Consider the following 24,017-nt stretch of genomic DNA (forward strand, 5'->3'; position numbering starts at 1 on the left):
ATTCCCGTGGCGCCAAGGCTGGGAAACTTTAGAGAGCCAGGCTGTTCTGTAACTAACATCAATGTGGAATCTGCCTAAGCCTTGACTAATGTATTCCTTGCATTATTAAACACAGATTAAATATATATGGATATTTAAATGTAATGTGTTATTTTCCTAAATCTAGCTTTACTTGATGTTCCTTTGACTTTTCATTGCTCATCGTTGTCTCAGGGATCATGAATCACAGGCAGGAAGAAGCTGGAGCTTTCTCAGCACCAAAGACTTTGCAATCCCATTACATTTGCCCAAGAGACACAGCAGTAGTTCTCCCGCCCAGAAAATTACTGCTAGGGTTCTTCACACGGGAATGTATTTTTTTTCCTTCCTAGACAGAGCTTATTTCTCACCAATGATTCAAAGGCTAGGGCAGCCAGAGCCTGGCAGACTTGTGGGTTTGTTTCTGTTCTGCAAGCAAGCTTGTGTTCAGGGCAAGTCACTAAATAACAAATTCAGACACAGCTGGTGCCTTCACACTGATGGCACCTTCGCTCACCCTCCGCCAACTGTACAGACTTGTTCTCCCATGGGTGCTTGGAGGAACCCAATAAGCTCTGCTTGATTTTCTTTCTGAAAACAATGTAGTTCATTTGTCAAGGTTCCTGCTCAATACCCCCAACCTAATGGTAAGGAAATTACACCCACCCAAAAGAGTGGTACGTTTGGAGTAGAGGCTGTATATAAGACATCATTCCTGCTTGCTGCCCCAGGTCCCCTTCTGTAAGGGGAGGAATAGGGAGTGGGTCTTGGTTATCTACAGTCTTTGCAGGCTCTGACTTTCCATAAATCTCTGTGTTTCCAAGGAAGCCGAAGGGGGGATATAGATACTGTGCATTTTTCCAGCTACCCCTAAAACATGCTCCCCTCTCGGTCTTGGTTAAAGATTTTCCATTTGATGTCAATCAGTCGATTGACCAGGAGCTTCTGTTTATCTCGGGTTAGTGTGTTAAACCATACGCCACGGGCGTTCTAAGCCAGTTCATATTAGCTAACAAGAGCTGATGGCGCCTATCTCTTCCCCATTCCTCATGCTGGAGCTTAAAACCAACCACTGAGGGAGTATTTACCCCATGGAAACAAGCAAAAGCTAGAAAACAGGGCATTTTTCCCCCTGCTGGAGAACTGGTTGTTAAAATTTGTAAGCACACTACTTCTATAAACTCCCTGAGGGCACTAATCAATTCCTATAGCTCTCTTTATAGCTAACTAAACACATATTAGCGTTTACTGAAAGCTTTTAAAAGATGAGCATAGAAGACATGTCAAGTCGCAAATCTTTCCCAGTTTGGCTATAAATAAGAATCATCTCCTTTGAGCACCACAGTCTACCAACGTTCCCTCTTTCCCACAGAATTGCATTATTGCTGTCATATTTTCTCAGTGGGGAGACACACTTGATTCCAGCACCCATGCCCCTCTGAGGACGGTCTCCCTCTCCTGGGTGTGCTAACCAGCCTCCAGCCCCAGATTAAGAATCACAGGGCTTAAGAAAACATACTTGTTTTATAGCTTCCCCTGGACCCAACACAATTATTGATAAACTCTCTCTTCCAACAGGAGAGCTGCTGGAGCAAGCTGATCAAACGCTTGTCTGGGAGGGAGGAAAAGAAGCAGATGCTGGGGTTCTTGGTGAAGAAGAGGGAGACGTGGCTGCACTGAGGCCAGAGGCAACGCATGTCACCTGCACTGAAAACCCCAAAGAAGGAAAGGAAAAGGCCAAGGTCAGTGTCCACAGTATACAGTGTCTGCTGTATATGTCATACAATTAGCAGCAATGTGCCTCCTGACTTGGAAGTTTTTCACAACAGCTTGATCTTTGTTATTCTTCCTAGATGACTTCTCTGGAGTCTGAGACATAGTAGACATTCAATAAACATTTATTAAGCTAGCAATTAATTTTATTTGACATCCATGGGTCTCAAGGGTCAGAACATGAATGTGGCTGAGGTTGAGGGTGCAGTACAGGAGAGCGGCAACTCCAACTCTCTTGCCTGGAAAATCCCATGGACGGAGGAGCCTGGTGGGCTGCAGTCCATGGGGTCGTGAAGAGTCGGACACGACTGAGCGACTTCACTTTCACTTTTCACTTTCATGCATTGGAGAAGGAAATGGCAACCCACTCCAGTGTTCTTGCCTGGAGAATCCCAGGGACGGGGGAGCCTGGTGGGCTGCCGTCTACGGGGTCGCACAGAGTCGGACACAACTGAAGCGACTTAGCAGTAGCAGTTAGTCAACATACTAACTGCACCCCTAGGAGGAAAGGGGTACTTTCCAAGATGTGAGGACCCAAACAGAAGAGAAAGGTTGAGGCAAGAGGGAGGCTGGGTGTTTGTGCATCCCCAGCTCTAACTTTAAGAGATTTTTCTCTGTTCTGTCTGTAAGAATGGACTTTTTAAAAAATTGATTTTTATTGGTTGATTTACAATGTTGTGTTACAAAGTGAATCAGTTATGCATGTATGTAGGTCCACTCCTTCTTAGATTCTATTCCCATATAGACCATCACAGAACACAGAGTTCCTTGTGTTATAAAATAGGTTCTTATTAGTTATCTGTTTTATGTGTAGGAATGGGTGTATATGTCAATCTTAATCTCCCGATTTATCCCTCCTCCCCACTCGCCCCCACCCCCCTTCCTAGTAACCATAAATTTGTTTTCTACATCTGTGACTTTAAGTTTCTGTTTTGTAAACAAGTTCATTTGTACCATTTTTTTTTTTTTTCAAATAATGGATTCCATTAAGGAGCCTTTCAACAGTAAGTGTCTGTAGCTCAGGTAAGCAGGGAGTTAAGGTCTGGGGAGAATGGAATTTTCCTCATGGTGGTACAGACTTGTTTTAACCACAGGAATGAACGCAAGATTCAACTTGTTTTCTTAGCTATTGTCTGGAACTCTCTCTGCTCAACCGCCGGCAGCTGGAGGTTTAATGTGACATTTTTCTGAGTATTATGACTGCTCTCTGGGCTTCTCCACACAGCTTTCCTTTCTTCTTTTGCTTCCCTCCTCCTGTCCTCTCATCCCTCTAGCCTTCAAGCACTTTCCAGTAAGCAAGCACTTGCCTTTCTGCCTACAGCCAGGGGAAGCCATCTGGGGCTGTTTATTTACTTCGTTAAGATGTATGTCTCCTCTCCTTCCTGTAACTCCCTATCCTGCAACTCTCCCTTGAAACCACAAGCCGCCGCCCTTACCACTTCCCAAATCCCCAAACAGAGCGCGAACAAGTCTTCAGGGTGGTGAGCTTGATTCAGACGCTGTTGCGGCCATCAGCAAGGGTTTCTCTACAGCCTCGTCAACACAGGGAAAGAATAAGCTCATTTTCTCTCAATAAGTGATTGCTGTCAGCCCCCAAGCACTAAATACCTTCCGAGCCTTAGTTAGAGGTCTATTTATGGATTTCTGCTTTAGCTATTCCAGTCTCTGTGTAGCTCCTTCTGAGGTCTACCCAATCCCAGCCCATCCTCATTCATTCATCTTTAATTGAAGCAGAGCTCAGAAAAAGTTACCCCCAAACTGGTTGAAAAATTGGGGGTGGGAAAGATGGATTATTTCACAGGTCCTCTCTTTCGATTGCCTTGATATTGTGGCTGCATCTATTTCATCTTTTTGCCTGGTTGTCTGAGTTCTCCTCGTGTCCAAGGGTGACAAATGGCTAGAGAAAAGTCAGCATGCCCTGAAACCTCGAGTAAGCTGAAAGCTCCGGGCTTGTCTTCTCTCTGCCAATATTGCAATGAAAAAGCATTCCTGCAGACAATTATGTTTTTTATTTTGTTTTAAACCAGCATTAGAGAGATTGAAACAGATTTCTTCCCAAAGCATTCCCCTTCGATGAGGTGCAAAAAGGTTAAACAAAAAAGCCAAACTTTGGTTTCAACAGTAAGACACCTTTATTCTAATTATAATCATAATGATCCAATGTGTTTGGGATTTTGTTATTTGGAATTAGAATTTAAAAAAAAGACATCCTGTAATTACCATTGAACTTATCTTGAGGCATAAATCTAATAATTAAATACTTTCAGGTTTTATTCAGTGAGTAATTAAAATACAAAAAAAATACTGTGATTTCTTTTCCACCTTTTTAAGGAAAGTTCAAAAATTATCAATGGAGTTCTACGGAAAGATCTGGGTATTATTGTGCATAAAACACAATTCTTAACAAAATTTTAATTTCAGTTATTTATAGTTCTCTGCCCTGGTGATCAGGGTGTTTGAGCAGGTGAGAAATGATGGAACTAGGAGTTGGATCTGGATGAAAAATCGTACCTTCAAGAAAGATAGCTCCCCAAACTCGAGCTTCATTTTTATCGTCAGCAAGGAAAGGGAGGCAGGTACTGTGCGATTTTTATGAGGACTGAGTTCTGTTTTCTGATCAGTTTTGGCAAAAATTAACAGGCCATATGTTTTCTCCTCCTGGAAGTGGAGTGAGATTTGGCAGCAGCAGATGACTGTCAAGTCCAAGGGAAGGTCTTGCTAAAGGGTGTGCTTGAGGAAATTGAGCTCCTTTCATGGGACCAGGCCCCAGACGTGACCAAACTCAAATCTAGATGGGAAGAGGAGGAGCAGACAGGTGTGGGGAAATGCCTGCTTACATGGCAAAATCTCTTAAGAAAAAGAACTTTCACTGAAGGATAGTTAATGTGCAATATTCTATAAATTGCTGCTGTTTTAGTCTCTAAGTTGTGTCTGACTCCTTTGGAATGTCCTCAGCAGAGTCTCTGCTCCCATGTACTTTTGCAGACCTAGAGAGAGGGGAGGAAATTCAGCATATAGTTTCTCTATTCACTGGAAAGTTCTGGGACTCAGATTTTCAGAAAAACAGAAGTACTTCCACCTAAATCTTTAGGCTTGCCTAAAGTACAGTTAAACCCATCTGATAAGCGGAGTTCTCTCCACGTCAGCTTGGGTTTTCTGCGTCTATCTGGCACCAACCCAAACTCAGCCCGGAACACTTGCTGAATCAATCCACAGCTACCCCTCCAGGTGAGGTAAGAACAAAATGTCCCCCATTCCACCCCCAGGCAGTGGGCAGTGGTCCAGGGGTCTGTGGCAGTAACTTTTTCAAGTTCTTCTTTCTGAAGCCCTTCATTTCCTGATTCTCTTTGGTTGGAGCTTAAAACCAGAGCCAAGAACTCCACGGGCTTAGACCCCGTTTCACCGAATCTTTTCCCACACCTCAGTGATCCAAGGAAAATGAAGTTAAATTGCTTCACCATAAAAAGCAAGAGCTGAGTCATTCATCTCAACTGAATAGAACGAGGTGGTAGGTCCTCTCTCTCTAAAGGCTCTTCACTTGGCTTAAAAATCACAATGAATTAGGACCTCAAGTGTAACCCCAATTAGAGACATGGCTGTCAAGCCTTTGGATGCAGCCTCACAACATACCCATTATTTAGAGCCTGATGTCAGCCCCACAGGGAGCTGCATTTTAGCATTTCAAGTGGCTGCCTGAACAGAATCCTTTTAGCAAATGGCACTAACATATATTTTAGGCAAAACAGTCAAGATGGATTAATAACCTGAACACAGAATGTTTGTGTAATATTGGGTGGGTGAGGACCATACTACCATACCATGATCCGAAGCATGAAACCAAAGGCGTCATCAGTCAATCAGTTGCTCAGTCCAGTCCGAATCTTTGAGACCCCATGGGCTGTAGCCCACCAGGCTCCTCTGTGCATGGGATTTTGCAGGCAAGAATACTGGATTGGGTTGCCATTTCCACTCAGGGATCAAACCCATACCTCTCATGTCTCCTGCATTGGCAGATAGATTCTTTATCACCGAGCTGGCTGGGAAACGTAAAGGCAGATACTATTAAAAGAAAACAAACAAACAAAAAATGGATAGATTTAACCACAGAAACTTCTGGAGCCATTTTGCAAAAAAAACTCAATAAAAAAAGACACCAAACTGAGAAGATTATTTGTGGTAAATATGCCAGAGGGTTAACATACAGATTTATGAACATACATTAAGAAAATTACAAGCACGTTAATATAGAAAGAAAGAACATAAGATGGCAAGTAGCAAAAGAAAGGTAAGTAGAAAATAAATATTAATATAAGAAAAATGCTCAACATTACGGGTTTTCAAAGGAATTAAAACAACTATATGGGATTGCAATCTGTCCATCAGTTTGGTAAAAGATTAAAAGTCAGAACCCAACCAGGGTTCTGAGCAAGTGGGGTAACAGTCTGCTCTGCAGGGAAGTCTCTGAATTGGCTTTAATTTCCTGTAGGGTCCTTTGACCACATGTATTTCAAGCCTTAAAAGCAGCCGCAGCCATTGGCCTAGTGATTGCATTTTGCTGAGAACTCATCCTCAGAAAATATCAGGCAAATATACAAATATGCATGGGCAAGAATGTTATAACATCATTACTGGTATGTACAGAAATCTAGAAGCAACCTACATGCTCAAAAGTTATAGTACAATGTCAATAACGTAATAGAACACCGTGAAGTCAATAAAATGCTGGTATATTGAGTTATATCTGTTGATAAAGGGAGATGATTGCAATATATGGTAAGATGAAGAAGCGTATTGGAGAATATTTAGTCAAGTTTTGTTTGCTTTTTTTTAAAGGACAAAAAATGGAAGTATTTTTTTGAGTGTTTATATTTTGTTTTCTAATTTAACATTTTTCTATGTTTTCTAACTTTTCTATAATGAACATGGATTATTTGTGTTAAAACACAAGAAATGACACACGTGATAGCCAGAATAAGGGCCCCTCTCCTTAAAATGTTCACAACCTAATTTCTAAACCCTGTGAATATGTGAAGTTACATGGCCAAGGAGACTGTATATGTAATTAAGTTAACGATCGTGAGACAGATTAGCCTGGTGTATCTAGCGGGCCAGTGTAATCACTAAGGTGCTTATAAGAGGGAGGCAGGACGGCTAGAGTCATAAAGATTTGAAAATGCTTTGTGGCTGATTTTGAAGCTGGAGGAAGAGGCCAAGAGCCAAGGGACATAGGAGACTTCCAGAAGCTGGAAAAAGCAAGGGAAAAATTCTCCCTTAAAGCTTCTACAAAAACCCTGCTGATACTTTAGTTTTAGCCCAGTGAGACTTTCAACCACCAGAACTGTCAGAGAAAAATTTTGTATTGTTTGAAGCCACTAATTGGGTGATAATTCATTATAGCAGCAATAGGAAACTAATATAATCTGTAAAACCACTCCCACTCTTGGGCCCTGCTGGGTGGAGGGTCAGTAGGAACAGATGTGGAAGACCTTTTGGCTGAGGGACAATCCTTCTGAGTTAAATTTGGGGAAGTGAATAAATATGGGTAGACTGAGAGAATCTCGTAAGAATCATACCCCTAAATATTTTTAGGTGTTTAATCATTTACTTTCCCTTTAAACTGTAATGTGGGGGACCTGTGTTTATTTTGTTCATCTCTGTATCCCTAGCATTAGTCCCATGCTCAGCTGCAAGTCAGCCCACGATCACTTGCTCTTGAATGGAAAAATACGTGGATGAGATTTCAAAACCTACTGTCTACCCTTTGAAGCCCGTCTTCCAGCTGATGCAGGAACTCAAGCCTGAGTTTCTTGTCCTCATCCTCCCCCTTCCCTCCCTCTCCTCCCTGCCCCCCACTTCTTCTTTTTTTATGTGAATGGTGTAGAATTTAAAGCCAAGTGCAGCTTGTCGCTCACATTCGGGTGGTCTTTCCTTCTGGGTTTCAGAAACCCAGGACTGAGCTTTCAGCATTTGGACACACACCCACCCACACTCAAAACCACAAACAGCAACCCCAGTCCTGGAGCAGTCCTTTGACACTTGGCGTGTGTGGAGGGAAACACGTAGGACTCCGGAGGGCCTCAGTTTCAGACGTTCTGAGGATGCTACTTGGATGAGCTCTACAAAGAAGAGTCCAGGTTCTCAGAACAGGCCCGAGCCTGGTGCAAGTGCAGGAAAGGGGTCTGCTCACAGCCAGCTATGCTCAACTGTCCCTGAGGCCATAGACTGACCTCTTTCACAAAAGCCTGGACTCCTTACAGGCAGTTTCAGGGGAAGGAGCGGAGCTGGTTGCTGGTGTTTTCTCTTTGGAGTATTTAGCCTTTTCCATATGGCGTCCCCAAAGGCCACGTAGGGCTCCCACTGGTGACCTGCAGTGGAGAAGTGCCAGATGCCTACCTCCAGACTCAACATCACTGGCTCACCTTGGCTCTCCCTGGCTCTCGCTTCAAGTCTTAAAGGGAGAGCAGAAGGAAGAACTGTCTAGCCGTGTACTTCACTAATAGGAAGCAGACAGCTTCACAAAGCGGTAGCTTCCTTTCTAGATAGGTGATCATTGAGGGAGAGTCTGAAAAGGCACTGATGGGGAGTGCTGTAAACATGACTTCCGCTCCAGATGGAGCTCAGTTCTATTGACAAAGACTCTGCCAACTCTGAATCATGTGAACCCACGATCATTCTCTAGAGGCCGAGTCTGAGGGGCTTGTGGTAAAATGCAGCCATGGATAATCAATGGGGGGAACAGGGTCTTAACTAGTGTGATTGAAGATAAAATTCAAGAGCTTACAGAAGAAAGTAATGGGGACTTCCAACCACTGGCGGTCCAGTGGTTAAGACTTAGCTCTCCCAATGCCGGGGGCCGGGTTCAATCCTTGGTCGAGGAACTAAGATCCTGAAGCAGCCAAAAAAAAGAAAAACAAAACAAAACAGAATCAGTTATGGAAGTGGGTAAAAAAGACAGATGACTGCACGAAATAAAAACCCCTGTGTCCCAAATCCACAGAAATCTTAAATCCACAATTGTGCGGGATTACGAGATTTAGTGCATACGGTAGTCAAAACAGATTCGCTTCAGTTCTGCTAGAGAGCGGAGGGACAGATTGAATGCTGCCTCCAGCATCTCTCATTCTGAGTGCACCACTTCTCTTCCTGGTCCAATTTGCCCTCCTTTACACTAAGCCGGTCATTTGTGCCTCCCCAGTCTCACCCCTGCATTTCCACTTGTCAGTCATGAGCAAGGCCATGTGGGAGGAGCAGGGAATTCGATTTGGATGTTGTTTCTCTGCTGCTGGAAAATCTCGAGGGACTTTCTTTCGTGTAGTTAAAAGTCACAACTCAGGAGGGATCTGCGTCCTCGGGGAGTGTGAAAACTCCATGCTGGTAGCTTGCCTGTTGGCGTGAGAGGGAGGGGGCCTTTTGGAAAAATTGCAGTAGACAGCAGACCTGACCAAGGGTTTTGTTGTTGTTGCTGTTATTTTAATCGTGAAATCTTAGCACTAAAGTCTAGTAAGATGGTGCTGATGAACCTATCCTCAGGGCAGCGATGGAGACTCAGACACAGGAAACAGACTTGTGGATGTTGGGGGGGCGGTGGGAAAGGAGAGGGTGGGATGAATTGAGAGAGTAGCGTGGAAATGTATAACTACCACATGTGAAATAGACAGCCAGTGGGAATTTGCTGTATGACTCAGGGAACTCAAGCCAGGGCTCTGTGATAACCTAAAGAGGTGGGATGGGCTGGGAGGTGGGAGACAGGTTCAAGAGGGAGGGCATACATGTATACCTATGGCTGGTTCATGTTGGTGTATGGCAGAAACCAACATGTAAAACACTTATCATTCAATTAAAAATAAATAAATAAAACACATAAGATCTATGGACATGGTTTGTCTATGGTTCTTCTATGCATTCAGCAGACCGAGGCGGCTACTTTACACAAGTATAATGGGAAAGGGCTTGTACTTGAAGCGTATGTTCAGAGGTGACCAGATCCAATATTCCTCATGTTTTCTCTTCTTCCGTGGTTTTCCTGCTCGCGCTGTAGCAGGTACCAAAGGCACAAAGACCAGGGAGATTTTCCCAATACTTCTGTCTTAGGGCAATGTCTAAGAGCTCTTCCTTCTCCCCCAGGGCCACCCCTCTGGATCCATATCCCAAAAAAGAAAATTGCAAAATCAGAATAAATGTTTAACTAAATCTCCGCAAAACAAAACATGTGCACCAAACTCAAAAATTACTCAAGTCTTAGATGGTTACACATCAATTTCTAGTATGTGCTGTAGGTACATTTTAGTACCTTTGGTATGATGCAGGGTGTGACCTCTAGATAAGCTTACCTGGGGCCTGCAGAAGCTCTGTAGCACCCTTTTCTATAGCTTCAGGATGGCTGCCGTTCCTACAGAGCCTGCGACCTGTGTGCAGCCTTCAGTGGCTTCTCCTGGACTTGCTCTCTGAACACTGGGGGGCAGCACGGAACTTCCCAAGCTTTCTCCAGAGTCTAAACGCAAACCTGAGCAATTCCACCTTAAGACGGGCTATGCACAGAAGCATGCAAAAAGTGCAGGGATTCTGGGACGTGGCTAATCTCTATAATTCACCTGATTGCAGATACAAGTGACAGCTGCGATAGGGGTGATGTGCGTTCATTCCTTGTGTCACTGGGATGCTATTTCGAATCTTCCTGAGATTAGAAAAAGGATTACAGTTGCCCCCAGGGCCTTGCCATGTAATTTTTATCAGTCTTGATCAGCGAGTTCCCCCAGGCAGTGTGTGTGTGTGTGTGTGTGTGTGTGTGTGAGTGTGTGTGTGTGTGTGTGTGTGTGTGTGTGTGTGATGAGCAGCCCATGGTGGGAGGGGAGGCTCCTGGGGACCACATGGTCCATTTTTTCCTCCCCTGGGACCGAATTTCCAGATTTACCCCCAACTCCAGGACTCTTGCCTTCTCACCTTTGTTATGTCCTGGACTCTTGAGCAAGGCCACTTCATGGACTTACCCATACCACCCATGCAGTTAAACAGGGCCCAGTGCTCAGAAGCTTCCTGCATTTGGTTTAATCCTCTGCTGCTGCTGTCTTAAAATCTGAATAATTTCTAAACAAGGGCTCCTGTATTTTCACTTTGCAGTCAGCCCCCTGCATAAAATGGCCAGTCCTCCAATGGAGAAGTATGGTCAGAGGTAGATATTTTTCTAAACCTAAACTCCATTCTCTCTTAGCCTCCTTCAGCAGATGGCTTAGCTTAGAATTGGGAACGCAAACAGCATGGACTTTTGATCAGATATACTGGAGTGCTAGTGTGGAGCCCACCTCTTCATGCCCAGGTGACCGGGAACATATTTGCTAACCGCTAGAAGGGCTCCTCAGCTGTTAGAAAGGTCTAACTGTGCTTACATCACTCACAGGATGTGGTGAGTATTAAGCATTAGGGTCTGTGCAAAATGGCCTGGCACAGTGTAGACACTCAGTAAACATTGCTTGTCCCCTTGGCCCCTTCGCTCCTGGAAGTCTACACTGATTCTGCTGTATCATCTTCTCTCCCCAGAACAGCGCACTCCAGCTGGAGTTAAGGCTTGGCTTTGTTTGCGATGGAACAGGTCTAAGGTAAGGGTTCTGTCCATAACCTGACTCCTTGTGACTTGGAAGTCATTTATCATTGTGTTCAGAGCTCTGTTCTGAAGAAGAGATGCATGGCCAAACAGTGGTTATGATTTCTGCATCACAGGAAAAGCTGGCTTTACAGAACTACCTACTATTTGGGGAGCCTCTAAAGACAGCTTCTGATGAAAATATGTCTCCAAGGAGTTTGCCTGGAAATAATTAGCTTAATATGTTGCACTTTTGCAATGCCTTTTTCTCCAAGGATCTGCAGACATTTGGCAAACAACCATTAATCACATCCCACTGCCTTGATGTCAAGTAACTGTTGGCTGGCGCACTTGTCTCCCCACCTGGATGAGGAACTGGGAGGTCCTGGGTCCTAGGCCCGCTTCGCCAGATTTTTGTCTGGTACTGAACAACTTTTCTGGGCCTCGGTTACTTGAGATGTAAATTGAGGTTAATAATTTCTATTTGAGCTCAGAAATCCTATTAAGACAAAATGCCTCCCCGAATGGAAACACACTTTATAAAGTAGAAATAACTTCCCAATGCAAGGGATGGCAATATTACATTTGGGCAGTTGAGTTCAAGTTTAAGATCCAGCGCTGTACCAAACAATAGACTTTTGTAGGTACTGAAATTTCCTGTTGCTGAAACTGGGGTCAGATGTCCAAGAGGCAGCTGGGAAATTGCTTAGAACACTGAGAACATAATTGGCTTTATAATAATATTCTGCAAGCAGCCCATTTGCCTTAGGCTCACAAAATACTGAGCAGGTACCAGAGGCTCAAAGAATTCTCAAAGAATTTTCAGAACTTCCTTAATCACCCCCATGTCAGAGATTTTTCCCTCTTCTGAATTTTTATAACGATCAAAAATCTATCATACTCATGTGACATTGAATGAGGCAAGCTTGGGCTGCCCTTTATGACTTGAAACATAGCTATGCTTTCTCACCTTGGTGGTAAGTAAATGAGGGAAAGAATAGAGAAAAGTACGTATTTGCAACTTCATACTCGGGCTTCCCTGATAGCTCAGTTGGTAAAGAATCTGCCTGCAATGCAGGAGACCCCAGTTCGACTCCTGGGTTGGGAAGATTCCCTGGAGAAGGTATAGGCTACCCACTCCAGTATTCTTGGTCTTTCCTTGTGGCTCAGCTGGTAAAGAATCCACCCGCAATGTGGGAGACCTGGGTTCGATCCCTGGGTTGGGAAGATCCCCTGGAGAAGGGAACATCTGCTCATTCCAGTGTTCTGGCCTAGAGAATTCCATGGACTGTATAGTTCATGGGTTCGCAAAGAGTACAACACGACTGAGTGATGTTCACTTTCACTTCACTTTCACCAAGCACAGTGCTTTGCACTAGTGTGCCCTGGATAATAATTATCAGTAGCAAGAGGCTGGCTGAGTTAGTCTGCCACTTCTGACTTTTCAGGCTCTACGAAACACTCTAGAGTTGTAAATATAAGAAGAAGATCTTATGGTAGTGTTCTGTATAATGGGAGCTGAAGTCTCCCATCCAGAAACATCATTCCTGTACTAGGCTCACTGACTTAACTTTTAATCTACAAGGGCCTTGATAAATGCAGTCACGTCTAGTGATTTAATTAGTTTTATGAAGGATCTTTGGTGACTTGTGTGGGAAAGTTTATCAAACGTATACCCAAACGCTTTCTTTATGCTATTATATTATTGAAAAATCAGAAGGCTCTTTGATGTGAGTTTTGAGAGAATAAGGGTGTAGTTATGAAATGCTTGGAGCTTCTCGCTGTTCAAACAAATGACAGATAAGATCTCAGGCTGCTTTGTCATGATAATTCTTCATGCTAAGTACATCTATATCAACTTCTATTTCTATATTCTTCTGCATCTGTATAGCTCTTAAAGGTTTTTAGCTGAAGCAGAGTTCCCTGTGCTATTCAGCAGGTCCTTGTTGGTTAGGTTGTCCATTTTAAATAGAGCAGCATGCCTCTGTCCATCCCAAACTCCCTGACTATCCCTTTCCCCTACCCTTTCCCACAACAACCATAGGTTCCTTCTCTGAGTCTGTTTTGTAAATAAGTCCGTATCAGGGCTCACCTTCTTCTCTGGCTTTTCCGTTGTTTTTAGATTCCCAGAGAGAGCGCGTACTCCCTGTTTAAGAGCAGAGGTTGGTAGCCTGGCACTTTTCTAAGAAAGGGACTTTGCTTTTGATAAACTTCCCCAAACAAAACACCAAAAGAATCCCAGAAATACTTGAGGGGCACGTCAGGGGTTAGTGGTCTCTCTGCTGACTCAATGCCTTTTTATTCTTGTATTATCCATGTGCACCAATTATAGCCCTAAAACATAGCCAGGAGGTGCCGCCTAAGAGCATTTGATTTATTAGTTTTATTAAACACAGATGCCTTTAATGTGGAGTTGTTTGTAGCCCATGCTGGATTTCTAGCTATTTTATCGCATCTATTGGCCAATGTATGAATTATCTTCAAAGGACACGGCTCTTGCTTTTTATCACATTTTCTCTCCAACTACCAAGGAAGAGGTCACTTGGGAGACACATCCTTTCATGGCAAGAAAGTAGCCTCATAGATCAAACGTGTGTTTGTTCTGGAATGGCGCAGCCGCCAGGCCAGGCCTGGAGGAGGGGCTGGCACTGCTCAGAAATTTTCATCCATCACTCACCAAATGGGACCCACAGGTAAAGGCTTTGCTGGGAGATGAGTCCAGGGAATGGAGGGAGTGGGGAGGGAGTGCTCTGCAGTGGGAGCGTGTTTGCTTTGGGGCCACAGAGGGTTTCAAGTCCTGTGTGTGCAGCAGAGTAGTTTTATGATGTCAGAGGCAAATGACTGAATCACCCTTAGCCTTGGCTATTTGATCTCTAAAATGGGATGAGCTTCCCCCAGCCTCCTTGCAAGCAGTGAGATTATCAACCAAGATGCATCCCCTTCCCCTTCCTTTGGCTAATTATAGCCTCACTGGAGGGTCTTGACCGTGAAGGCTGGAGCTGGTGGAGGAGAGCTAGGTGGGAGAGTCAAGAATCTTTCTCACTATGGTTTCTTTGCGTTGTGTTCAGTTCTTGGAAAAAGGATTTTCCGTAAATGTTATCAATGTTCAACACTTATTTCATTCTTCTGTCTTTCTCTATTACAATTTTTTAAATTGGAGGATAATTGTTTTGCAATATTGTGTTGACCTCTGTCCCTATTACATCTTAAGTTGCATAAAAGCAGCATCCTCACTTGTTTATTTCATTTCTGACTTCCCACGGTACCCAGCACCAGGGCGGGTGGTCAGAGAATGTTTTCTGAGATAAAGTTGAAGGGACTCTTTTTTGAACCGCTGTGATTATTTTGTTTTGTTTGTGTCTGGTCCAGCAGTTAGGAGGAAGATTCTGAGGGTACTGGCTTCTGAGTTCCATGCAACAGCCTGGTATCTTGGAAAGAACAAGTGATAAATCAAGAGACCAAGGGTCCTGGCTTGGAAAAGTCACTTAATACCCTGGGCCTTAGTATCCTCCTCCGTGACACATGGATACTAATACTGGGTTGGCCAAAAAGTTTGTTTTTACTTTACGAGGTTGTGGTGCCGATTACATAAGTTACTTTATGGAAAATCTTAGCAGAGTACCTGGCCTGTAGCGAAGGCCTGTCTGAATTTGCCGCTGTCACTATCACTGCTATTATTATTATTATTTCTGACCAGCTCTGTGGCGTTGAGCAGAGCTCAGTTCCTTTGTAGCTGCAATATTTTGTAACTTTGATGAGTCCAGGGGAGTATTAAAAAGCAAGAAATAGGGGAAAAGAAAGGCAAGACAAGGCATGTGGGTGGCCTGGAGCTGAGTCCCTCTTTGCTGACACTGAGCTTTGCGTCACGGTATGTGTGAGTTCATGATGGTGCCATCACCGAGGGCTTGGCCAGATAGCTCCTTTTCCCCCAGGTTAAATGCTGAAGCTGACAGATTGTCCTGTGATGCTCTTAGCAGATAACCTCTCCTGGTTTGCAGCAATCTAAACTCATAAATACTGGAGAAAAAAATTTGCAGCCCCCTGAAACTGGCAATGTACCTCAAGGATGAGAGTCCAGGTAGAAGTTTCCATCCAAGGAATGTTCTAGAAAGTCAGAGACCTGGAGGCTGAGGCTTCAACTTGGGGCTGGAATAATTCGAGTTGTATTATTCAATAGCATTTTTCTACCTTCTAGGTGGGAGGGTAATGGAGCAGCAATAGAAGAGTGGGCCTAGCTGTCATTTTTGGCCTTGAGCACATTCCGTCATCAAATACTTAATACGTTGGTAAATATGAGTGAGGGGTGGGGTGATGGGACAGGTGGGGCTGTTAAGGCTTCTTGCTTTAAGCAACAACTGTCTTCAGGATGGATGGATCCTCAACGGAATGGCAGAACTTGATACCTGCCTTGGGGTTGTGGAATGCAGCCCCAGGAGAAACACCTACCAAGGAGAGCGGCATTTATAATGCTGGTGGGGTGGGGTAGCAACAGACTGATTTACTACTGACAAAGGAATGTCTTGTTTCCATAGAAAATAGAATTTATTGTCACTCTAATGTGTGGTTTATTCAGACAGAAGAGCAACATTTTGTTAGACATGGCTTGCCTGCTATATCTGCCCTGATGCCAGAATTATTTAAATAATCAAAATCAACATTTTTTAAACGAATACATTCTGTTGTAGAACATTCATGTGGGAAAGCAGAAAGAAAAAATAAAAAATATATATTTTTTGTAATCTGATGACCAAAGATAACCAATTAACATTTTGTTAGAATTCATTCTAGTTGCTGTTGTTTTTATACATGGTTTAAAACGGTGTATAAACATTTTAATTCTGGCTTTCAAATTTAGCAATTAAGCCTGAGCATTTCCATGTTATTAGAAGGTTCATAAAGTGATTGTGATGAGGTTATAGTATTCTGTTGGTTTCTGCACTGAAATGTACTAAACCATAATGCTGCTGACAAAAGTCCATCTAGTCGAAGCCATGGTTTTTCCAGTAGTCACGTACGGATGTGAGAATTGGACCATAAAAATGTTGAGCACCAAAGAACTGATGCTTTTGAACTACAGTGCTGGAGAAGACTCTTGAGAGTCGCTTGGACAGCAAGGAGATCCAACCAGTCCATCCTAAAGAAAATCAGTCCTGAATATTCACTGGAAAGGCTGATGCTGAGGCTGAAATTCCAATACTTTGGCCACCTGATGTGAAGAGCCAGTTCATTGGAAAAGACCCTGATTCTGGGAGGGAGTAGGGGCAGGAGGAGAAGGGGACAACAGAGGATGAGATGGTTGGATGGTATCATCGACTCAATAATCATGAGTTTGAGCAAACTCTGGGAGATGGTGAAGGACAGGGAAGCCTGGCGTGCTGCAGCCCACAGGGTTGCAGAGTCAGACATGACTTAGTGACTGACCAGCAACAACGCCGGCCATCACATGTCTCTTCCTCTGTGCCAGCGACTGCTCCAATTGTTTACATACCCTAAGACACTTAATTCCCTAATAGGCTTACACTGTTAATATCTCTTATTTTATAGGTGAGGAAATTGAAAGGTTAAATAACTTGCCAGAGGTCACTCAGCTAAATAGTGGTAGAGCCACTATTTCAACAGAGGCAGTTAGTGTTCTGGGGACTATTCCTAGCTTCTCTGCACTATCCAGCCTCTAGGACCTCAGATTATAGCTCTTTGAAAAATAAAACTGCTGTGAAGGAGGTGTCCTCTCTTCCATACAGGTTAGAGCTTGGACTGCTGAACCAAGGAGGACCCTCGGGTGCATGAATAAAGAGGCTGCCTAGCCAGTGGTCTGCCAGGAACCGAGAGACAGAATGCTAGGGACAAATTCCAACTTAAGAGCCTGAGTAAGAATCTGAAGTAGAAGCCTGTTTTCTGACTCTTCTTATTCTATTTTTCTTCCTGCTACTTCATGTGAAAAGACACCCAAAATCTTTTCAATAAGGAAAGACAACAAAATCCTTTAAACGATCAACATCTAGAAGAAATTTTTTGTATGCAGAAACTCAGGCTTATTAATTGTAGCAGATTATTTGCTCCCATTTCTATCTTTATGCCTTGGATTAGCATGGAGTGGGCTTTTGTTGACCTTTTAAGAGTCCTAGGAGAGGATCTGTAACCTCACCTTACAGCTCAGTTTGTAAACAATCTGCCTGCAGTGCAGGAGACCCAGCTTGGATTCCTGGGTTGGGAAGATCCCCTGGAGAAGGGCATGGCAACCCACTCCAGTATTCTTACCTGAAGAATCCCTTGGACAGAGGAACCTGGTGGGCTGTAGTCCATGGGGTTGTAAGTAAGACACTAGTTACAGGAGAGCAGTTTGCATTGTGGATGAGAGTAGGGTGACTCATTTGATTGGAGGAAGAGCAGGGGCGGGCATGGCTCAGACCCTCCAAGGTCTTCTCCCTTCAGGTGAGCACCCTTCCTTCTGACCCCGCACCTCTGCAGGACAGTCTAGACGTTCATCTGCCTCTTGGCTCTTGGGCCCTCTGAGTACTGGAAGGCGAGTAACAGACAAGGCTCCTCCAGGTGGTGGCTGATGGGCAGGATGAGGTCGGCTCTGTCTCCGTCTCCCTTGTCAGAGACCTAGGAACTAAGTGTGATGGAAAGCAGGGAGGAGCCTGATTTTGATCGCATGTCTAAGGTTCTGCAGTCCAGGTTGGCCAGCAGATAAATTTCTATCTGGGTCCCCCTGTGGCTGTAGTGCCTGTCTCTCAACTGTTTTAGACCATAGGGAGAGGTGTGTGATTACAACTCAACCTCCTTTGAGTTTTGGAGACGTAAATGCGAGAGTTGCTGTCCACTCCGCCACCACCCGCCATCACCCTGAACACTTAGGGGACGCAGTCTGGCATCCTCAGTGTCTATATCTCCCACTCTCTATAAATAATTTTATCTTGAGAGACAGATGGCTGAATCTCTCTGAGGTTCAATGCTTGGACTTTGATGATGCAGAATTCCAATGACTTGTGGTGGGAGGCAGAGAAGAGGTAAGATGTTTGGGAGGAGGGGCTGCATATGAAAGGACTGAGCTTTACTCATGGGGAAAATGAAAGAGTAGAAATGGAAGAAACAGAGAGACAGGGGAAAGCTAAGAACTCACACAGGTACCCACAGGACTCCTTGGGGAAAGGATTCAGATCCTCTGGGGCAGGCGAGTTATCCTGAGAATCAGAGGAAGGAGGAAAGGTAATTTTTTAAGAAGTTTTTACTAGGAGCTATGAATTGGGCTCCTTTGACATCTTTTTTTTTTTTTTCAAGAGATCCTGTTCAATATTAAAATTCTCTAAAAAAGCTGGAAAGATGGGGTTTCTTTGAATATGACTTAATTTGTAGATGGGGCTGTAACTTGGGATCCATTTTATCTGGGTTACGTACATCTTCCCCAGTATTGAATCAGACTCAACAGATGCTCTCAAATGGAAATGGAAGCAATGCTTCTAAGTGTCCTAAGCCCTGGGATGTGCAGGCGTGGACTCTGTGTGTGTGTATTCAGGGGCTGCGGGAGGTCCCAGATTGAGCCAAAGCTGTTTGATACCAAAGATGGGCTCCATCTGGGGAGCCCTCTTCACTGGCCCCCTGGCACCTACTTGTAGGAGGCGCCAAAGACATGCTGAGAAAGAGTATGTCCTCAACAAAGAAGGCCAAAGGGTGTGCGCGTGGTCCACGACCATGCACCAGAGGGAGGGAAAGAGGAAATTCTGGCATCTATCTTTAACCCAGACCCTGCGGTAAACCCAAATTCTTGTAAAACGGGAGCACAACAGAACTTCCCTGCTGGTCCAGCGGTGAAGAATCTGCCTTGCAACGCAGGGCACGCAGGTTCGATCCCTGGTTGGGGAACTAAGATCTCACATGCTGTGGAGCAGCTAAGCCCGCGCAGCCAAACTACTGAGCCCCCGAGCTCTGGAGCCCACCCGCCACAACTGAAGACCCCGTGGGCCTCAGCGAAAGATCCCCCATGATGCAATGAAGAAAGACCCTGTGTGCCACAGCTGACACCCGACACAGCCAAATAAATAAATATTGTTTTTAAAAAAGAAATAGAGGAGCATAACAGAAGCATCGGCTTCCCTGGATGCCCCCAGATCGAAGAGACACCCTAGGATCTGCACCTCGGTCTAGGCGTCTGTGGTCTCAGCAGTAGGTATCAGCAGAGGTGCGGAGAGAGTCAGCGGATACCACCTGGAATCCAAGGGATGTGGGCGATCACGTGGGGACAGGGACGCAGAGATGCTGTTCTAAGACAGACTGTGGAGTCCGAGAAGCACAGCTTACTTTGATTTTTATTCTCCCTTTGCATTCAGGTCAGAGAAACCTGACATTTTCTCAGCGGGCAGAAGGAGAGAGAAACTTTCAAATAGGTGTCAGCTGCACCATGGAAAGTTTTGAAGAAGTTTGGCAGGAACCCCCGTTGGCAGTTACATCTGCATTCCCGACGTCGGGTCTGTACTATTCGGATTCTGGGCCCGGGCAGATGGACCATTTGCCACGTGTCTGCTTTTCCTGGCTTCTGTTTTCCGACAGCCCTTGCTCACTTGGATCAGGCTGTTAACAGATCTGACTCGTATGCACCCGGCACTTCATACGTAGATAAAGGGTGTCCTCACACACCTGGTTTTCTGGTCCTCAGTGTAAGGATGTGAAAAAGTAGAGGGATGAGTTGCTTCGTCTCTAGCCCCATGTGGGGTCCTTCTGCCCCTCTCAAGTAGGCCTTGCTCTGCGTCAGAGCGGCTGGCACGATTCTTCTGAGGCTCTTAATGCTATGTGGCCATGGAGCAGTGCATTCTGTGGGAGTTTAAGGAGCCAGGCACCCATCAGAGATCCATACCCTGACCTTTAGGAGCTGGATGTCCTGGTGGGAACTGGTCAGGGGGAGAGAGGGTGGTCCCTGAAAGGCCTTGAGCTCATCTCCAAAGCTGCCAGGCAGCAAATCCACCTACAGTTGGTGCATACTGGCTGGCAGGTAGACCTCAGTGCATTTTGTTCCAAAGAATTAATGGCATGTTTTAGAGGAAGAATAAAGACACACATGTATAAGTCAAATCTTGACGGGAATTCCGGAACAGACACCCCTGATAGTAGGCGCCGTGGCTACCCAGACAAACCGGGTTGCAAAAGGCCACGTGCCTTTGGTCTCATCAGACCACGTGCACGGCCAGGATGTCCCCACTGGGATATTGATGGCGACTGCACTCACATGGCCCCAGGCAGGCACCCGTTGCTCTGTGCTATCATTTCCATATGAAGGAACAGCACCACATTGGAAAGAAATGTAAACCTAGCTGGTTTCACGGGTTCTAGACATTATTACTTGCCACGATTGCCCCATGGCACCTAATTCGAGAGGGAGAGCTCAGCTAAAGGCAGCTATAGGAAACCAGTCTCTTTACCCTGTAGTCTTGGGATTCTATTTCCACCTTGGAGGCTCAGATCAGAAGCGACGCATTAAACATCATCCTCAATTCTTTGCTCCACAGAGTAGTTACAAGATGGATATGCTTTTAAATCAGGCAAATCAGAACATGGGATAAAGAGGGATTGCGAGAACTTAGCTGAGACGGTCTGAAATGTCGACCGAGTTTCAGATTCTAAAATAGAGAGGCGTTCACGCTTCCCCTAGGTCTGAGGGAAGTGTGGCCTCCTGAGTTTCTAAAAACAAGAGGTCTCAGAATTTCATAAGCAGACTTTATATCAACATTTGAGTTGTGAGAATGAATCAGACCAACATGAACCGAATGTTCCTTGAAAAGCAGAGGGTCTGGAAATGGATCTGCAAAGTTTTGGCAGCTGAGAATTTTGGAATATTATTAGTGCCCTCCCACCCCAGACACCACCAGACAATTGACTGTCTGCATCTGGCTGGTATCTGTTTGCCTCGGAAACAAGTGATTTGGAAGCCTATTATGAGACCCCCTTTTTTTTTTTTTGTCTGAAATGCTTCCTTTCCCTATTATTATTATTTTGGTGTTTCATGTGTGTGAAGTATAAATCTGATAGAGTTTAGTGCATTTGGAGAGTGATTTTGGATTTAAATCTTTCCAGACACCCGCATCCAGATCAACACTCCCAAGAAAGGGGTCAGCACTGTAATAGACAAGCCTCATTTTCTGGCTTCAGTACCAGGACCCGAGCAGCAGGAGTCAGGAGATTCAAGAGGCTGCCTTCTTAAACCTGATAGACATTCCGAAATTTGCCAAGCAGATTGACAGGCTATTGATTCCCTCCCTTCTCCCCCCACTCCCGACCCCCGCCCCTCTCCTGCAAAAGATGACTCCCAACCTGGAAACCTGCGGCAACTGTATTTAGCATCTACGATGAATGCATTTTTGAGCTACTGAACCTGATAGGCTTACTGCCTCCTTTATTCTAAGAAACCTAGAGCCAGGCCATTCTAAAGCGAGGTGGAAGCAAGGAACGTGGCTTCATTAGGTGGATAGATGGCACAAGACAGCTTGATATTAAGCACCCCAGAGAAGGAAGGAAACTCTGAAAAGGTCTCTCAGAAAAGACCTCAGGCTGCACTGGGAGCACCCTCAGGGTGGGGTCTGAGAGTTGGGTGCTCCAGTCTGGGGGGCAAAGCGCTACCACTAAACGTGCGTCCTCTTCCACCGCTGCGATGGGACTGTTGACTCAATGCGGCCATCTAGTGGTCAGACGCGGCCATCACCGCTGGCTCTCTGACGCGGCTGGACCGGTGCGGGTTGTGGGTGTGGGTGCGGGGGTCTTGTAACAATTTATCTGAGCTTCCTGTTCCCCCTTCTTCTCATCCTGTTTTCTACCTTCTTCATTTTTTTCCTGTAGGAAGCCAAGACCACTGTCTCCACCTCTCCACAACTCCTTTGCTCAAGCCACCTGGCTTTTTGGACCTGAATAGATTTCTCCTCTCCGTTTGGAAATCACGTTATTGCTATCTACACGTTGTCACCAAAACCAATTTGTGCAAACTAACAGGCTTATCAGCGCTGCGGAAATGAGATTAAAACTGCTTCCAATGAAACAGATAAAAACCAGATGAATGAAGCCCTCTAATAAGACATTAAAGATAATGGCAAGAATGATTAACTAGTGTGATATATTGAGCAGTTATGAGGAGTCGGATGCCCAGGATCAGCAAACAAATAAAGAATCTACCTTTAATTCCCTTTAGTCAGTGAGGTATAATCACATCAACATTATGATTTTTTGTTTGTTTGTTATTATTTATCTGTGAGAGCAATATCACACCTTGCCTCCAAATTGCTTAGAGCTTATTAGCAGAGAAAAGAGAGAGAGAGAAAGACAGAGATTGCTTTGGGGCGGGGGGAGCTTGTCTCATTTCAGCTCTTTAAGAATAAAAAGGAATGCTTAATACCCTGCCTGCGTTTACACACCGATTATGCAGACACGCTCTCATTTTTGTTTCATCTCTGAGAGTGGTCTATTCAGAGCCAGACGGTTTTACATTGTGTGATCAGTTCGTCAATTATTGCATTATCGAGTCACATCAAGACAACCTGTAAATTACATCTTGCTGGGGACGTCGCCGGAGCCACTCTGCTGCCCTGGAGTGCTTCCTTGCAGGGAGCCCTCCTCGTCATGCTTCAGCAGCGTTTCTCCTCTAGCTCTGTTGGATTTGAGGTCATGAAAGAAGGACAAGGCAGGAGAGGGCAGTCATTTATTATTCATTTAGAACTTTTCCAGCCCTACTATGTGACAAGCCCAGTGCTATGCTCCAGGGAGACAGGTGAATAAGAATTTGACTCTGCTTTCAAGGAGCCCATAGCATGGGGCGAGGGGGGCAGGGAAGGGAAGGAAGACAATTAAACAAAGGCGATACCAAGTAAAGGAACCCATGTGACGAGTGTGTTCTTGGCAGACTCTTTGCGACCCCATGAACTCTAGCCCACCATCCTCCTCTGTCCATGGAATTCTCCAGGCAAGAATACTTGAGTGGGTAGCCATTCCCTTCTCTGGGAGATCTTCCCCACCCAGGGATTGAACACGGGTATCTCACATTGCAGACGGTTTCTTTACTGTCTGAGCCACCACAAGTGACTCTGTGATTAACACCGGTTAACATGATGGCCCTGGGATCCAGGTCTCCCACGTGGCACTAGTGGTAAAGAACCCGCCTACCAACGCAAGAGACTTAAGAGATGCAAGTTTGATCCCCAGGTTGGAAAGATCCCCTGGAGAAGGGCATGGCAACCCACTCCAGTATGCTTGCCTGGAGAATCCAATGGACAGAGGAGTCTGGCAGGCTGCAGTCCATGGGATCGCAACGAATCAGACAAAACTGAAGCGACTTATCATGCATGCATGCTGGGGATCCCTGGAGGAGGAGATAACTCTGGAGAAGCTAGGGAAGGTTCCCAAACAAGGAACTCTTTGAAGTAGGTATGAAAGGAAGAGTAGGGTTTTACCAGAGAGAGAAAAAGAATAGGGTGGAGATGAAATGCGTGAATGAACAGTCACAAAGAAAGCCTGCTGTGTGCTGGGAATAAGTGCTTCATGGAAAATGACAGCCTGGGAGAGTCAAGCAAAGCCTGGGCACAGCCAAGAAGGACCCTGTATTCTGTGTTGAGGTTTGCACATTTTTATCTTAAAAGTCGAGGCAATCCATTCTTTGTAAGAGTAGCTATATGAT

The 24,017-nt window shown here is 45.0% G+C and overlaps 1 long non-coding RNA gene across 1 annotated transcript; it reads left to right on the forward strand.

Moving 5' to 3' along the window:
* Positions 1-1,596: 1,596 nt before the first annotated feature.
* Positions 1,597-22,746, forward strand: LOC138415923 (uncharacterized). The gene is made up of 3 exons (XR_011247446.1): positions 1,597-1,760; positions 11,326-11,384; positions 22,193-22,746. It is a non-coding gene; the product is annotated as an uncharacterized lncRNA (long non-coding RNA).
* Positions 22,747-24,017: the final 1,271 nt, after the last annotated feature.

Source organism: Ovis canadensis, chromosome 12 (assembly GCF_042477335.2).
Source record: "Ovis canadensis isolate MfBH-ARS-UI-01 breed Bighorn chromosome 12, ARS-UI_OviCan_v2, whole genome shotgun sequence".
Classification (NCBI taxonomy): Eukaryota; Metazoa; Chordata; class Mammalia; order Artiodactyla; family Bovidae; genus Ovis; species Ovis canadensis.